Source organism: Eublepharis macularius, chromosome 12 (genome assembly GCF_028583425.1).
Source record: "Eublepharis macularius isolate TG4126 chromosome 12, MPM_Emac_v1.0, whole genome shotgun sequence".
In the NCBI taxonomy this organism is placed as follows: Eukaryota; Metazoa; Chordata; class Lepidosauria; order Squamata; family Eublepharidae; genus Eublepharis; species Eublepharis macularius.
Window position 1 is genome coordinate 78,128,738 of NC_072801.1, and position 6,514 is coordinate 78,135,251.

Here is a 6,514-nt window from a genome sequence, read left to right on the forward strand (position 1 = left end):
CACAATCCCGTTCATGAAGATCACCCACAAGCGGTTTGGGAAGTGGCGTTGTAAAAAGTCCGTGGAGGCATCGGGGGGGGGGGTTGCCATTTTTTTTTACAGTAAATAATGTTTCACTGCCGAAGGAGAGCCTAGGTAATTTCTGATGAGCAGACTGTGCCTGCAAATGTTGACTCTTTCCAGGTTTTTTTTTAAAAAAAAAATATTAAAATTATTAGTATAGCGAAAAATCGCTATCCTACAATTCTAGTTGAGCAGTAACATTAACCAATCACAACATCAATGGGGGTGTGGCCCTACCATTGCAATTGAGCAGAAAATCGATATAGTGAAAATCTAGCATTAAATTTTTTTTAAAAGGCTATGTGATGTCGTCATTGGCAACGGTAAATCTAAACCCGCCCTGTATCGCGCGATTCTCCCAGGGATGTGAACGGCGTATAGCGCGATGCTGGCACAGTAAAAGAGGGGATGTGAACACAGACTGGGACATTGCAGGATAGAATCCAGCGCAATTATTGTGTATGAAAAGTGGAAGGTAGGGAAGTGTGGATTCGGCCTCTCTGTGTGTTATGTGCTGTCAAATGGCTGCCGACCTATGGCAATCCTATGAATGAAAGACCTCCAAAACGTCCTATCGTTAACAGACTTGCTGTTAATTTGCTCAGATCTTGCAGACTGGAGGACCCTAGACTCTATGGTATACCATAAAGGACCATGGAGCGAAACTATGGTATACTATAGGATCTGCCATCTGAAACAGCCATTCTCTCCAGGGGTACTGATCTCTGTCGTCTGGAGATCAGTTGCAATTCCAGGAGAACTCCCTGCAGTTGGAAGTTGGCAACCCGATGCACTGGGCTGTATAATTCAACAATAAAACTGAGAGCGGGGGTGGGGGGGGGGAGTCTTCGAAGAAACAGATTTCTTCACCCTAATTTGTCACACACATTTGCCATTTCCTATATGTCACATACATTTGTCATTCGCCATGTGTTACACACATTTGCCGTTTAAGATGTTTTCTTTATTGATTTGTGTCAAAAATGTCTCTGTCATCTCTCTGGAGACTTGCTCCAGCCAGCTCACAAAGTGATTTTTTTTTTTAAAAAAAAAAAACTTAAACAGATATATCACCATCAAAGTTATCAACATAAAAACCAGCCAGAAAAGCCAAGAACCTGCCCCACAGGCTAAGGAGCATAAAACAATATTCAGAACCCTAAAATGTTATCTATAAAACAGCTCTCAGGCAGCAAGCAGGCCCTCAAAAATAAAGTTAAAAATGATGGCAACTAAAGGAGCGTAAAGTACGTACCTGGCTAGCCTCCAAGGGGAGGGCATTCCAAAAGCAAGGTGCCACCAAGTAAAAGGCCCTGTCTCTTGCCTCATGTCTGGGGGGAGGCACAGAGAGCAGGGTTGTAACTGGCAGGCTGGACAATACAGGGGAAACATGACCTTTAGGTAGGGTTGCCAGTCCCCTGCTGGGGGCAGGGTATCCTCCACTCCCACCGTCCACCTCTGCTTACCTGGCCAGCAGGGGGAAAGGTGGGGGATCATACCTCCCCAGGCATCCTCCAAGGCGGCACAGCATGCTCCCATGCTCCACAGCAGCTGGATTTGGGCCAGATTCAGGCTGAATCAAGACACTGCAGAGCAGTGAATCACTGCCTTGATTCAGCCCAAATCGGGCCACTGTGGAGTGCAGGAGCACTCTAGGGGCTGTTGTGCCACCCTGGAAGCGCTCCTGTGCTCCACAGCAGCCCAATTTGAGCTGAATCCAGCTTGATTTGGCCTCCTGCAGAGCACAGGAATCGCTCCCAGGGGCAGCGCGTGGCCTGCACAATGATGTCACTTCCCAGAAGTGAGGTCATCGTGCAGGGCAGGAGCACGAAAGAGGGAGGAACACCTAGGTAAGTGCCTACCCTTAGGGTCTCCCCTAAGTAACACCTAGGTAAGTGCCTACCTTTAGGGTCTCCCATTTAATGGGAGTTGGGTTGGGAATACGAGGTATCGCCAACACAACTTGCATTTAATTGCTGACCTGATCCTCACCTTTGAAATGGGGGGACGGAATTGGCTCCTGAACACAGCACAGCGGCAGTGAGGAGGGCTAAAGCATTTCTTCCCTTCCACCCTACACATTTTTGCTAGACCAAAAATCCTGGGGAGGGGGCAGGCTCTTCTTTGTCCCTGGGGTATATTTATTGTATATATGTATGTATGTAATGGAACCCTCTGCTCCTCTCCCAATATCTGTGTGATTTAGTTTTGTTGTGTAAGGCTCTTCTTTCAGTTTCCAGTTTTGTATGTTAGCTGAAGTTGTCGGTTGTTGGAGTTGTCTTCTTGCAAATAAACGGCTGATGTTTTGAGCCAGCTTGCCTCTGCTGAATGGACCTGAGGACGAGTGCCTGAGTGAGTCTCTAGCCTGGGAACACACAGCCACAGAGGGGACATTACACGGTGCCAGAAGTTGGCCCGTGGCCGTTTCCACACGTCTTACCTGCCTCCGGAACATTGCACGAAACACCCGGAAGACAGCGTCTTCTCACACGAAATTGCATCAGGAAGACGTGATTTCGTGCAAAACTCCTTGGCCGATTCCAGACGGCCCTCCCCATCCCGAAACGTCGCACGTCATCGCACGGAAAACGCGAAATATCGCGTTTTCCGCGCGACGACGCACAACGTTTCGGGATGGGGAGGGCCGTCTGGAATTGGCCCGGGATAACAGCATCTTCCTGGCATGATTTTGCACGAGAAGACGCTGTCTTCCGGGTCTTTCGCATGACGTTCCGCAGGCACATAAGACGTGTGGAAACGGCCTGTATCTCCTTTGGGTCTACAGCATTGAATAGGAAGGTTCCAGATTGCCTCCCGTAAAGCAATGGAGCATTTCAAGCCTCCATCAGACTTAGGGGAGAACTGGAGGAGATGGGAACAGAAGTTGAAGCTCTACCTTGAAGTCACAAAGGATTACAAAAATCGCAGTTTTGCTTCACTGCATAGGAGACAAAGCCCTTGAAGTTTAAAATAATTTGCAAGGTGTGTTTGCAAATCCTGACAACAAGACCCTGGCGGAGGTTTTAACAGCTTTCCAAACCTACCGTGAGAGATACCAGTTCTGGCAATTACAATATAATGAGATTGCTGGAATAGATGATTTTGTCACTGAGCTTAGACAAAAAGCACAGCATTATGGGTTTGGTCCTTCTCAGGATATCACGTTAAGGGACAAGATTGTATTTAGTGTAGCTGATAGCAAACTCCTGGAGAAACTCCTAGAAAAGCCTGATCTCACCCTCCAGCGGGCAATTGATATGTGCAGAATGAAGGCACTTACAAGTGTCCAGGCCAGAGCTATGTCTGCAGAAACAACATTGCACACTGTGGAGCAAAAGCAAAACTGTCCCAGCTCCTTGCAACAAGCATGCAAGCCTCCAGCAGACCTCTCACCACAAATGCCTGCCCCAGGTAAAATATAGAAGATTTCCCACAAATGTGGAAACACACACAAGCCTAGACAGTGTGCAGCCTTTGGACTTACCTGTTACAAATGCTCAAGGAAAAATCATTTTGCTTAAGTGTGAAGAATGAAAGAAGACCATGCAGAGGTAGGAAAGGACATGGAAATGAAATTGATAGGCTCGCTGTCTACTCTTGATCGTCTAAGGCTTGGCACAGCACAGTAACAATCGTCTCTTTTAAACTGGGAAGCAAACACCATTCCTGCTACAGTTAAAGCCTTGACTGGAAAAGTGCACCTTATGCAAACACCAGTCACATGCATTGCTTTTGGAGGTGCCTGCATAAAACCATTGGGGGCAATTGTGGCTCATTGCAGAGCAGGTCCCAGTAAAGCCCAGCTGATCTTTTATGTGATTGATAATGAGGATCCTCCCTTGCTTGGAAGAGATGCCTGCATCAATCTGGATCTCCTCAAGCGAGTCCACTTGCTATTCCATATAGTACCTGGACCAAGATATGACCTCCTTAGACACTACTCAGATGTAGAGATTAGCACAAAAGAGGGCGGGGGGACACTGAGTTTCATGGTTTGTTGTGTTCCACGAATCACAAACCACGAACTTTCATGAAATTGTCCCGTTTCATGAAACAATCCATCAGGTTTGTGATTCGTCAGATCCTGGGCCCTACAACGGCCCCCTTCGTACCCAGAGATGCCAAACTCGCAGGGAGACTTCAGCAGGCTCTCCGCCGGCCACCCTCCAAGTTTGGTGAAGATTTGCAGTACGTTGACTGGGAGGTGGTCAACAAATCGGATCGCTTCCCTTCTGTCCCCCCAAGTGCCACAGGTGCCACGGACTCAGGGGTGGGGGTGGCCTGCAGTACTCCCCTTATGCCCTAACAGATACCCACCAATTCCACCAGATGGGTTCTGTGGGTGGCCGCCCCTCCTCGCAAGCAGAATAGGAGCTCTTTGGTTGGCAGACAGACCTGTCTTACAGGGTTTGGAGGGATAAGATTGGTGTTCCCATGGCTACAGAAGGCCCATCTACCCCCTGCTCATTGCTCTCATAGAACAGAATAGGAGAGCCTAAACAGTTAACTATACAGAATAGGAGCTCTCAGGTTGGCAGGGAGAGCTGCCTATCAAGGTTATGTGGTCTGAGATTGGGGTTTCCACAGCAACAAAAGGTCTGAAGACATTCTGGGCCTATGTTGCCTAGAGAATCAATGAATCAGCGCCAGTTCGTCTGGCATCACAAAGCATTCACGAATCAAATAAATCGGCCCCAAAAGTCGTGGATTTTGTGAAAAATGAGCCCCCGAATTCGATTCGTGTTTCAATTCGTGCCCATGCCTACTCAGGTGTTTTTGAAGTCTTGGGTTAATTTCCTTTCTGAACACAACAATCCCTCCGGTTGTCCATGGGTGTAGAAAGATCTCCTACTCCATTTTGAACCAGTTGAAGGACACAGTTCACCAACAGGAAGCACAAGGTATCATCACAAAAATTACAAAGCCCATTCTTGGGTCTGTAGCCTAATGATCCCATAAAAGAAAAATGGCTCACTATGGATGTGGGGGAACAAAAGGGGTTAAGTAACAACCTAAAAGTGTGTGTGTGTGTGTGTGTGTGTGTGTGTGTGTGTGTGTGTGTGTGTGTGTGTGTATAAAGTATTTATTATAGATGTGCACCAATGTGAATAAAAACAAGTTTAACACATAAGGCCTGAATGGCAGGCTACATATATATACACTCTAAAACTTGCTAAAACATCTCAAGATACAGATGATGGTACAGTGCAATGACCAACACAAATAGACCAAGGTACAGTACAAAACTGACCAGACCCGTTTCGTCCCTTAGGCCTTCCTCAGTGGTCAATTGTAAACACTTTATGATCAAACACACCCACACATATGGAAACCAATCATGCAATGCTCCCGGTGTTTTATCTAGAGCTCTAGTATTGTGTGATAAACTGCAAATAATTGCAGTAGACCCAGGACTGCATTCACACAATGCTCTTCATTTATTGTTGCACTCTGAGGCTTGGTTTCCAATGTATAGGAGTGTGTTACATCAATCTGCAGTAAAGATACAATGGCACTTTAACCTTGGGTTGAGTTTGTGGGGTTCCCCCCACCCCTCCCCCTTTTTTTCTTCCTTGCTGTCACTATGGACGTGTCTGTGATCCACGTGATCTCTCTATTCCCAGTGTTGAAGATATCAGGAAAAACCTGGCTGGGAAAAAGCTGTTTACCATCCTAGATGAAAAGGATGGCTATTGGCAGGTAAGACTGGACAAAGAACCAGCTGAAGTGTGTACCTTTACCACCTCATGGGGAAGATACCACTTTAACAGACTACCTTTTGGTCTGCTGCCATCAGCAAGTGAAGTACTTCAGCAGAAAAATTATGAATGCTTTGGTGACATCAAAGGTGTCCATATCATTGCAGATGCCATGATCATCGCAGGAGCAGACAAAGAGGAACACAGCACCCTTTTGAAGCAGGTTCTTCAGAGAGCACGACAAAAGGGTGTCAAGTTCAACAAGCATAAGAGGCAGTTCCTGCTAGAAGTATATGGGCCACGTGGAAGCTATCAACAAAATGCCCCACCTGTGGACAGAAAACACCATCAGAGACTCTTAGGTGCTCTACAATACCTGGCCAGTATATACCAAATGAATCAAGTCTGACTGCACCTTCGTGACATGAGCCCTGTTGAGAAACGATGCACTTTGGCAACGGGGGCCTGAACAGCAAGACGCCTTTAACAGTCTCAAACAAGCCATCACGACTCCAATACTTTGATCCAGGAGAACAATTGGAAGGACAAGCAGATGTGCCTAAAAATGGTTTGGGAGCATGCCCGTTTCAACCGAAGCAACCTATTGCTTATGCTTCAAGACCACTGACACAGGCCGAGCGAAAATATGCACAAATCAACAAGGAACTTCTGGCGATTCTTTTTGCCATCGCTAAATCCCACCATTACGTGTTTGGCACCCAAGTGATAGCCCAGTCAGACCGCAAACCCCT